Genomic DNA, 12,413 nt, shown 5'->3' with positions numbered 1-12,413 from the left:
ACCTATCAAGTCTTGATGATAGTCCTACAAGAAGAATCCATGTTTGATCCTCCACCTATCATGGTCACGAAGATAATGAGGTTCTTGATGAAGAAAGTTGTCAAGAACTTCAAGAGAGCATAGACATGAGGCTTTGTGAGTGATTGGTCGAAGACTTGTGCAATGAATTTATTGATTGGGTTTTGTATTGAAAGAAGAAAGGAATTTGATGTTGTCTTCCCAACTTATCAAAGCGGCCCTACAAATGTGCTTGTCTTGGAACTTGCTAAAATGCACAAAGTAGAGATGAATTCACTATGTGTTGCTATAACAATTAAGTATGGAAACAGGGAAATAGGTGCAAAATAGATGCAAAATAGGTGCAAAATAGATGGTGGGATGCGTTGGTGGTGTGGTCGCCCAGCAAAATAGGTTCAAAAGAGCCAAGGCTATGCAACAGAGCCGAGGTATGATACTCTCGCCTAGAGAATAGAGCTCTCGTTGTACTCTCGCCCAAAAAAATAGCTGCAAAATAGATGGTGTGGTGTGTTGGTGGTGTGGTTGCCCAACAAAATAGGTGCAAAAGAGTCGAGGTTGTGCAACAGAGGTATGATACTCTCGCCCAAAGAACAGAGCTCTCGCCCAGCAAAATAAGTGCAGTGTGCTAGTGGTGTGGTGCGCTGTTACTCACACCTCCCACCTCTTTTGTGCCTCTGCTTGGCCTTTTTTTATAATTAAAAATACCCTATAATATTAATATATATATAGATATATTGCTATATAACATAAAAAAAACCCCTCTAACCCCTATTATATAGTCAATACATTGTTTGTGTTTTTATTTTATTTTTTATAACCAAATATAAACACACGTGATATTATATTGCTTCGTCAGTGAAACCCGTGTGATGAATAACTACACTACCTGACCCTAACCCTTAACCCGACTCATAGATCTCGCTAGAAGGTTCGAGAGGGTCATATGGGATACAATTGTGATCCACCCAAGTCGACAACTCGACGAATATGAGTCGTTTTCTTTTCTTGAGTAGATTCGACAGTTCTCCTCCTTCTTCTGCAAGTAGTTAGGGTTGCAAACCCGGGTAGTCGCGACCCCAGTTTGGTTCATTTGCTCTTTGATTCTCCACGTGGCCAAGTTCTGCAACTTAGCAGTGATGACGTCCTCTGTTCGGCGATGTCTTCTGCTAATTGGGTAAGTTTCACCGAGTTTATATACCTGCTTATACAGACAAGTCTCCAGGCTTTTCATTTCTCTGAGGTTTCCTTTCCCTCTGAACCCTTAATTGGCTTGCAGGGGACAAGTTTGCAACTCAATTCCAGTTAACTGGTTCAATGGCAACCACATGGGTTACGAATTAGATACTTTTCTCCCAAGCTTACCTCAGTTTCAAGTATTCCTTAACCAAATTATAGCTCTCTGGTGAATTTCATTCTTATCTACCTCTTACTTGACTGATAGTCTTTCGTTTTTCTTTCACAAGTTTCTAGGCTAGGATTCAGAAAGGCTACTCCAACCAACCCTCAGCTTCAGGGGTCTAAGTCTTCCGAATGCAGTGAGCCTCTTAGAATCGCTTGCTACTTCTAGTCACATGTATTCTCTACTAAATGATGTTACTCAGAGTTTCTCACTATGTATTAGAAATTCCCTTTCTAGAAATGTGGGTATCAACAATGTTATTGTATTTATATTCTCGTTGCATGGATGCTGAGCTATTTTATGTGCGACTATCTCTTTTCTAAAGAATTTGTGGATTAACCTTATGCATTAGGCCTCTCTTTATTTTCTTTATATGGTGAACGTCGTTTCCGAGTTGTCACAGTGGGGTTTCAAGTTATATGTAATTATTATATGTGACTCATAAGAGACTTTCTTTAGCTAATTACAGAACTGTTAACTTATCAAAGGGTTTTAATGTAATTTGCTAAACATTTATATGTATGCATTTCAACAGGAATTTTGTTAGTTTTGTTTTTAAGTTCTCCGTATTTTTCTCAATAGTCGTTTCTGTGTTTATCTCAGACTGTTATGAGGCTAAACTCATATGTTTATCTAAAATGGTTATATTGCATTAGAGGGTTTGAGGGGGACTGGATCAGGCAATTTTTCACCTGACAACCTGGTCTCAACCCCTTTGACACCCAGATTCACCAATAGCTTCTTTTTCCTATGCATGAACATAAATTATCTCGCTGATACAATTCTAAATGTGTCTTGGGTATCGTACTCCATGTTTTATTATTTCCAGATCTGTTTAGGCTTTTTTTCCCCTTATAATATTTAATTGATAAATGTAGCCATTTACCAATATTTCTTTCCTCAACTTCCCTACAGATTGATCCTTTACCAACACTAAGGGTTTGATACATCAGTATCTCAGTTCCTAATCATGTACTCTTATTTATGAAATTCAAAGAGGCATGGGTACTTATTTGTTCTCGAAGAATAATCAAGAATTCAATAGGGTTGAGACATTCTCCTCCCAACCTTGAGAAGGGCAATGACGTCTGCTTCTCCCCCTGGGCTTTCAGTCCATGACAATAGACAACGATTTGTCTTTCTCTTTGAATCAGGGAATAGACATCGAGACTACAGCCCAGTCTATTAATTCTTTGATCTCAATCTATAATGGAATTATCCACTGACTCAAATCTAGCTCAAGATATCCTTCCCTAGCAGCGTCTATCAATTTTTACAGACCTTCCTCTTTCCTTTTGTGTCAAGAAAATCTGAACCGCCTCCTTTCCACTGAGATCCCCTTTTATTTCTGGGAAAGAGAGGTATAATTGTTTCTAACTACCTGGAAGTTGGAATTCGTTTTCGGGTCTTCCCTCTTGAATTCTATGATTTTATTCATAATATTAAAAATAACATTACTTGTGTATTTACATAACAACTAAAATATTACTAGGCTTCCACGAACCTTATTTATGATAGTTTCAAGTAAGTAATATAAATGTAATTTTAAATGTCACACTGGAGTGTTACAAAGAACATGTGCATTGTATTTTTAGTCCTCTTCCATCACCAAACACTGGTATGGACAATTCAGCCCTGGTTAAGTCCTTGAACCAATAATGATTGCAGATTGTATTCAAATTTTTGGGGTTTTTTTTTATTTTATTGCACTATTTACATGTGGGCTTTTAGTTTGTTCCATCTTTTATTCTCGTAGTTTTGGTACTAGCTTCTGGCCAAAAAAATCGTATAGGAGTGAGGCCGAATTTTTTTTACTAACAACGTCTTAAGATGTACATCTTAAATCAATTAATAGAAACTTATGAGAAAAAAACAAATATTATTGGGTAATAATAAATGGTCAAATTCCATACCTCACAGATTCTAGATTTTGATGCTTACGGCAGCGTTCGTCACAAGAATAAACGAACAAAGTCAAAGTCCACAAGCACTCAGCTTTTCTTTTTGGACGTCTTGAAAGCTGGAAGCGTGAAAGGACAAACACCAAGTGAATATCCACTTTAACAAAGGAGCCAAAATGTCCATAATTAGTCATTTTAGTCACCGGTTAATTGGTCAATTCAACGCGTTCTTTTCAACGAAAACATCACGAGATTAAGGACACGTTGAATTCAATGGATGGTGAATAAAACAGAAACCACCAAGCCATCTTTTTTATTGGAATGGACGAAAAACTGCATTTTCTTTCAATTGTATAGGGGGCAGTTGGAACCGACCACTCATATACAAATATATTTATAGGGGCAGTTGGAATGTATCTATAGAGGTAGTTGAAGTATTAAATATATTTTTTTTAAGTTAAGATTATGGTTTTTGTAGTTTTAAATGTATTTTTAATGTAAGAATGAATTCAATGCTTTCACAATTCTTTTAAATATTTGTGTATTATTTATGATTTTAACAATTTTTTTTCCAATTTTGAATAAAATCAATAAAAAAAAATTAATAGAAATTTTGGTCATAAATATTTGCAAAATTATTACTTAAAAACCAAAACCAAAACTACATTTTATAGAAAATGTACACCATCAAATGTGAACAGGTCTTGAAAATTAGTACAATTTGACGTCTTACCAAACATTTTATTTTCTTCTATCAATTTCTGAACAAAATAAACCGAAAAATATATTGAATTTTTTTATCATGAATATCTGCCAAATTATTGTTTAAAAGCCCACCATCACAGTTGCACTTTATGAAAAGTATACACTGTAAAATTAGTACATTTAATGTTCTATTAAATATTTTCTTTTACTTTTACTTGTATCAAGTTATTCTGAAAATTTTGTTCATAAATATCTGCAAGATCATTGCTTAAAGAACACCACAATTGCATTTTATGAAAAAACGTACATGTGAGTATATCTGGAAAAACAACGCAATTTGAAGTTTCACCGAACATTCATCTCCGACACCTATCTTTCCATGATAAGAGGAACAAGTGACAATCAACTGCTAATGCCACCAAAACAAAATACAGATGGAGATAGTAAAGAGGGTGGATCCAGCTTTCAAAATTGAACCCTTCCTAGCTCTTTTTTAGGCTCCTAACCCTTCCTAGAAGGGCTAAAAAAAGAAATTACACTTCTAAAAAAATTTAAAACATGAAAATCACTTGTCAATTATAAAGGTTAGATTAAATTTTTAAATTTCAAAAGAAGGGAAACATTTCTAATAACCTGTCAATACTTTTTTACGTTTACAATAATTTCGAGCGCATAAATCACTGTGACTAGTGATAGTTTCGTAGAAGAGACCAGTCAAAGTCCAAATGACCTCATACAATTTAATAGTTATGTCATGATTTGGGGACGTTTCCTTGAGGCCCCCAACTTACGCCAACATGATGCAAGTTGCAAAAATAAGACATGCAACAGTCATGGTACTATTACACCTAACACAGGGCGGTAGAGCGCATTGAATAACCATTCAACAACTATACATGTGCTCTCGCTCCTCTGTGATTATCCTCGAGTGCGCTTTCCCTGCATCCATTTTTTCCATTTTCATTTGAATTGGAACCCATCATCCATAGAAGGAAATTTATCATTCGACACTAGACTCTAAGGTATTTTTCATTATCCTCCTCATATCTTCATTAACATTTGGTTTTTCATTCTGTGGAATCTTTAATGCAACACTCCTTGAAGTAATGGCAACCTTCGTGGTCACACAATGTATCTTGGGCACCATATAATCCACACCCCAGGAAATCAACATTATGGCTAGATACCCTGAATGCAACTGCTTGCCATCCTTCCATTCCACGCATGGGTAGTCGAGTTGTTTTCTAATTTGCTAATGGTGCAAATTTTTATTATCATAATTATATGATTCTACCAACTATGAAAATAATATCTATCGTATATCGAGGGTATTAGATTCCACAATTATAACGCTCTCATTCAAACTCTTGCTTATTTTGCTTGGTTGCTTAAATCCATACAAATTTCTTGTGCAAGTACCATTTTTCATGAAGTGTTTATTCTCTATCATAAAGCTACAAGTCTCCTTGAATGTTACAAAACATAATTCAACAAATCAATGAATAACCTATCAAGAAATCTATGGTCAAATCCTATGGCATCTTGCTAAGGTTGAATGTTTTCTATCTCAATCCTGCTAAGGGATTTTTAATTTACGTATTTACTTATTCTATTTTTTTTTATTTAATAGTGTAAATCTTGAAAAATGTCTCCTATTCGTCATCCTGAGAAGGATAAAATACAATTGTCAATTATTGAATCATTTGGTCTTACGCAACATTCTAAACAACCATGTAATATTCAAAATAAAGTTGATGCTCATCTACATGAATATGATGAATCAAGTACTCTAGAACTTATTGAAATAGAAAACCCATCAAAGAAAAACAAAATAATATTCAAATCTAAATGGAATACAAGGTTTCCATGGGCTTATGTTTTAAAACATCTAATGGTAATGAAAGGATAAAATGTTCTTGACGTGTTAAATTTAAAAGTGAGACTCCATTTTCAAAAGAGGGAACTGCCACTCTTCAAGTTAGTGGTATAAGCGGTCATGCAAAATCAAGAGCTCAATTTTTGTTTTATAACTTTTGGAGGGAAAAAGCGATTGAAGCAATATTCCAATCTCTAAACATGTAGAACTAATGGTAAATGTTGGGAAGGAGAAAATAATATCAATGATTGAAAACATGTATTTTGTTGCTATACATGATTTATCTTTAGAAATGTATAAGTCAATATGTGACTTGAATTGGTATAAGTGCACTCCACGCGTGCTTGTAACAGATGAATTTTCTACATACACAAATACCACACCAAGAAAATATTTTCTTAAAGTTGCTAAAGAGGTGTATTGGAACAATCTAAAAGAAAAGATTTTACATAGGTCATTTCACTCAATTTCAGTTGATGAAAGCACTTATCAAATTATGGAACAGCAATTGATTGTTTATATTACATATTTGACAAATGGAGGAAGAGGTGAATGTTTAACAAGGTTTATATCTTTACTTCAAATAAAGGATGGAATAGCTCAATGTATGTATGATCTAGTGAGAACTTTTTTAGCATAAATGGATTTATATTTGATTAAGTTTGTTGGTTTTGGTTCAAATGGTGCATCTTCCATGAGGGGTATTCATGAAGGTTTATCTCCTAAGCTTCGTATGCTCCTGATTTATTAGTTATCCATTGCATAGCTCACAAGGAAGCATTGACAACCAATGGGGTTTCATCTCATTTTCTAGAGTTGCAATATATTAACAAATTTGAAACAAAGTTTATTCATGGCTTGGAAAATCAACTAAAGGACATAGAAAATTGAGAGAGCTAATGTATACATTTCAAATCACTAAGATAATGGTCTTACAAATTCATCAGATTAAGCGGCTCTCAAGAGGAAAGGTCACGAAAAGACTTGTTAAGGTCATGCATTATTTGTTAGGATTGGGAGTTAGGAGAGAAAAAAATGTATGATTTGGCAACAATATTTCAAGTGCAAATTTGCATCCATTTACTTGCAGAAATGCTCGTTGAATTAAATAAGTTGAATCAAAATTTCGAAGAGGATCATGTTGATATTACATATATTGACACTACTTTAGATGTTTCCATTAGCATGCTTTGTAAATGATTTTTGGAAAGCATTTTTGGTGTAGATGCAGTGCATATGTTTTATTTTTTAGTTAAAGCATAAAGAGCAACCCTTGAATTTGCATATAGCATAGGTATGGTACATTTACATCCATTGAGGTTCGAAAGTTTTCCAAAGATGAAAATATTCAGGGCTACTATATGATTTTATTCTTTTGGGAAAATGTTTTATTGTAAAGGTGATTAAATCTTTAGATAGGAGATTCATAGATTTACATGTATTTAGTGTGGCTATGTTTTTCACTTCTGAACATTATTATGAAAAAGTGAATGATGTAGATTGTCCAATAAAAAAATAGTTGAAATGTTTATGTGAAAAAATTTAGCGTTGGGGAATCATCTATTGTGGATACTGCTAGATGTTTGGGTGAAATGAATGAATTTATTTGTGCTATTTGTAAATCATACCATAAAAAACATATGTATGGAATGAGACCTATGTGGAGATGAACATGAAATGTTTGAAGACTTTCCATATTTGATGCAATTATGGCAAACTATTCTTGTTATCCCAACAACCACATCAGTGTGTGAAAGAGGCTTTTGAAAATTAAACAGGATAAAAAATGATGATAGATAAATAATTTCATTAGAGACATTAGATATGTTAATGTTTCTATCTCTAACTACGCATCATGCTCTAAACAAGGTAGATTGGAATGCTACTTATGATGTATGGAAATAAATGAAAATTAGAAACCCATTTTCAATGGGAAAATATATTTATATTTTCAATTATATAAGTGCAAATACTTTTGAAGATCATTGAATGAATAGAAGAAACATATGTTTACCTTTTCTTAATTGAATTTAAGAATTTTTTTGTTTATTTACAAGTTATATTGAAGATTTAAAGATTTAGAATGACACTATTTCATTATAAATTTTTTTTGAGAGGTTTATTTAATATATACATTTCAGTAGAAGTGATTTCTTTAATAACCTTTCATCCTTGAAGAGTTAAATGAATATATGCCCTTCCAAATGAAATTAAGAGAGGGCTTTGGGTGGATCACTCTATGTTTTTGATGGGTTGTTACTTCACCTTCTAATACTCACCACAAACACTCACATCCTCATCTTACCTTATTGTCACTTGACTTCCCGTGACCCTATGGTTCATATATCTTTCGTTGGTTGTCTTACTTCCCTACTTTACAATCATATTCATACTTCCTTCATATATCTATGTAAATTTTGAAACGGGAACTATAAACTCAAAATGGGAACTCTGGCCAAAAAAACTCCGGAAAAACATAAAAAACAGTGCTAAAAGTGAAAAGTGTTGATGCTGGAATAACACTTTTTTTTCTCCTTCTTTCTTTCTTTCTTTCTTCTTCTTCTTCTTTTTTTATATATATATATATATATATTTTTTTTTTTTTTTATTTATTTATTTATTTTTTTTTAATTTTTTTTTAATTTTCAACATGTTTTAAATAACCTTCTTCTTCTTCTTCTTTTTTTTTTTTTTTTTTTTTTTTTTTTGCAATGGTAAATTTTGTGCAAAAAACGCCCCCAAAACGAAAAGTGTTGATGCTAGGATAACAAAAAAAAATTCAAGGGTGAAATTTCACCATTTCGAGATAATAGCATAAAATATTTTATCATGACCCCGAAAAACATTAAAATTTCAAAATAAAAATAAAAATAAAATTAAAATTAAAACAATGAAAAAACACGAAAAAAAACAAAATAAAACATAAATAAAAATATATACTAAAAACAAAATATAAAATAAAAAAAAATAAACAAACAAAAAAAATCAAACATCAAAAATAAAAATCAATCATAAAAATGTAAAATGTAACAAAAAAAAAAAAAAAACAAAAAACAAAAAACAAAATTAACCTATAAAAAATAAGAATTAAAAAACTAGAAAAAAATTACAAATTATAAACAAATAAATAGTAAAAAAAAATATTAAAATATATCTATATATATATATATATATATATAAACCATAAAAAATTTTGGGAAAAGAAAAAAAAACACACACACACACATTAAAAAAAACTATAAAATTAAGTAGGTAAAAATAGAAAAAAAAAAAAAAAAAAAAAAAAAAAAAAACATTAATAAAAAACTTAAAAAAAAGGAAGGAAAATTAACAAAAAAAAATTAAAAACTAGTGAAATTAAGATTAAAAACATTTAGAAAAAACTAAAAAGACAAAAATAAACTCAGATTATTTAAAAAAAAAAAAAAAAACTAAAAAATCGAAATTTAAAAAATATAGGTCATTTCTAATTAAAAAAAAAAAATTAAAAAACATTTTCAACTTACAAAAAAAAATGTGTTTTTGATTTAAAAAGATAAATAAATAAATAATTTTTTTAATTAAATTTTCATTATTTATTCAAAAACAAACAAAAAAAATTTAAATATAATTTTTTTTTAAACATAATTTTTTTTTATTTGAAAAAAATATAAAAAATAAAAAAATCATTAAACAATTTTAATAAAAATTATTAAATTTTAATTTATTAAGCAATTTTAATAAAAATTAAATTATTAAAAAAATTTATTAAAATATTTTAACATAATTTTTTTTTAATTCAAAAAAAGAAAAAGAAAAAGAAATTGGCCCCCGGCCGCGCCACCACTAGGCGGTTGGAGGGTCGTGGGGCGATTCCGGAAATCGCCCCACGGCCCTCCCGCCGCCCGGTGGTGGCGCGGCCGGGGGCCAGGGCTCGGAATCACCCCACATCCCTCCGGCCGCCTAGTGGTGGCGCGACCGAGGGCCCAGGGCCCGGAATCGCCCCACGGTCCTCCCCCTGCCTGGTGGTGGCGCGGCTGGGGGCCAGGGCCTGCACGCAGACCCTCAACCCCCAGCCGCGCCACCACCGGGCGGCGGGAGTGCCGTGGGGCAATTCCCGGAATCACCCCAAGGCCCTCCCGCTGCCCGGTGGTGGCGCGACCGGGGGCCAGGGCCTGCACGCAGACCATTGGCCCCCGGCCGTGCCACCACCGGGCGGCGGGGGGGGACAAATTTTTATTTTTTATTTTTAATAAAAGCAAAATTTAAAAAAATAAAATAAAATAAAATTTTTATTAAAATTGTTTAAAATTTAATTTTTATTAAAATTGTTTAATAAATTAAAATTTAATAATTTTTATTAAAATTGTTTAATGAATTTTTTTATTTTTTTTTCAAAAAAAAAATGTTTAATAATTTTTTTTTAAATTATTAATAGATATTTAATAAAAACATTTTTAATAAAAAATATGTATGTTTAATAAAAAATAATTGCATTTTTTCTTTTTTTAATAAAAAATAAGCTTTTTTGTTTTTTTATAATTTAAATTTATTTTTGTTTTTTTAATATTAATTTTACTAGTTTTTTAATTTTTTTCGTTAATTTTTTTTTTTTTTTTAACTAGTTTGTTTTTATTTTTATTTTTTTTATTTTTTTTCCCAATTTTTGCTAATGTTTTTTTTTTTTTTAATTTTTTAATTTTTACTTATATATATATATATATATATATATATATATATATATATATTTATTTATTTATTTTAAAATTTTGTTTTTTTTTTTTTCCAAATTCTTTTATGGTTTGTGAGATAAATTTTTTTTTTTTTTACAATTTTTTTTTAATATTAATTTTACTAGTTTTTTAATTTTTTTCGTTATTTTTCTATTTTTTTTTTTAAACTAGTTTGTTTTAAAAAAAAATTCTTAGTTTTTGCTAATATTTCTTTTTAATTTCTCAATATTTACTTACTTAATATTATATATATATATATATATATAATTTTGTGTTTTTTTTTCCAAATTCTTTGATGGTTTATGAGATACTTTTTTTTTAACATTTTTTATTTTTGTCTTTTTTTTTTATATATATATTTTTTATATTTGTTTTTTAGAGACAATTATTTCATGTGGATTGAAAATTTAATCAACGATTTATAAATATGTAGAATATCGAAAATGCAAAATATCGACCTTCTTCTTTAAATATGCAAATCAATAAAAACCCCACTGCAAAAATAAATAAATAAAAACTAGAAAATATGAAGAAGAAGACCACTTTCAAAATTATTAAATTTACGAAATAATTATTTACATTTCATATATTAGAAAATTTAAAGTCAAAAAATAGGTCTTTTAAAAAAAGTGTTACGAAATAATTATTTACATTTCATACATTAGAAAATTTAAAGTCAAAAAATAGGTCTTTTAAAAAAAGGGTCTGATGCAGAATAACCACTTTTTTAAATCAGCATGAAAATCACTACCATTCTAAAACGAAATGTACATAAAAAAAAATAAAGTGCCAAAAACTATGCTCTAAAAAAAACATGTGTGTTCTGCATCACCCCTTTTCAAAATCGGGTCACTTTTTTGCTATCTTCACAAAACGGGTAACAGTATCAGTTCCCGTTTCAAAGTTTACATTGATATATTCATAATCTCTACTTTAATTCGATCTGTTAGCCCCTCTGAACTCACTGTTCGATCAAGCAATGGATATTTTAATGGGAACCGCAAGCAACACCATAGACAACGTTATTATCGTTCCATTCATCCGACAAATCATCCAATAGATTGATGATCTTATTAGCTTGGATGAGAATTGTCAGCTTTTAGAAGCTCAATTAAATCGTATGAAGAGCCTCTTGCTTGATATTACTAGTCGTTTCAAAGATCAGCAGAAGGGGACCCCTGATTCTTTGAGGAGGTGTTTGGTAAGAATGCAACATTAATGGCAGATAGTTGATCCATTGCTCACAAAGTCCCCAACAGCGTTTTGACTGTCTCTTCGGCAAGCGGGCGAGGGAAATCAGAGAGTGGATGGAATCTTTTAATGAGATCTTTGTTGATCTTCAAACCGACTTTTCCATGTTTTGCAGCGCTCAACAGATTGTCTCGACAGCACCACAACAAGCAGACCTACTACTTCAAGACGAACTAGACACCGGAGTGGTAGGGTTGGGAAATAATTTCGCCAAGCTAAACCTTGAGAGGTGGCTCATTGAAGATCCCCAAGTCTGGGTAATCGGTGTATATGGAATGGGTGGTGTTGGGAAGACAACATTGCTTAAGGTCTACAACAGGTACAAGGTGAGTCACTTTTTTGATGATGTTATTTGGGTTACGGTTTCTCAATTTTCAATTCTGGAGTTGCAGAGTCGAATCGCTTATACGATTAATGTAGACCTGGCAAACTGTCCTAATGATGTAGATATGCAGAAGATGAAGCTGTCTGCATATCTGAGAACAAAGAATTTTTTTATGGTTTTAGATGACAGGTGGAGAATATTGAATCTGAGAGAATTAGGTGTAGAA

At 31.3% G+C, this 12,413-nt stretch overlaps 1 long non-coding RNA gene across 1 annotated transcript; it reads left to right on the top strand.

Moving 5' to 3' along the window:
* The first annotated feature begins 1,028 nt into the window (after positions 1 to 1,028).
* Positions 1,029 to 1,703, top strand: LOC149149587 (uncharacterized). The gene is made up of 2 exons (XR_016263677.1): positions 1,029 to 1,192; positions 1,295 to 1,703. It is a non-coding gene; the product is annotated as an uncharacterized LOC149149587 (long non-coding RNA).
* The last annotated feature ends 10,710 nt before the right edge of the window (positions 1,704 to 12,413 follow it).

The sequence above is a fragment of the Pinus tabuliformis genome, chromosome 9, assembly GCF_031772625.1.
Source record: "Pinus tabuliformis cultivar Carrire ecotype Pingquan chromosome 9, CPIR1, whole genome shotgun sequence".
Lineage (NCBI taxonomy): Eukaryota > Viridiplantae > Streptophyta > Pinopsida > Pinales > Pinaceae > Pinus > Pinus tabuliformis.
Note: the sequence above shows the minus strand (reverse complement) of the source record. Positions and strands in the feature narration are given on the sequence as shown.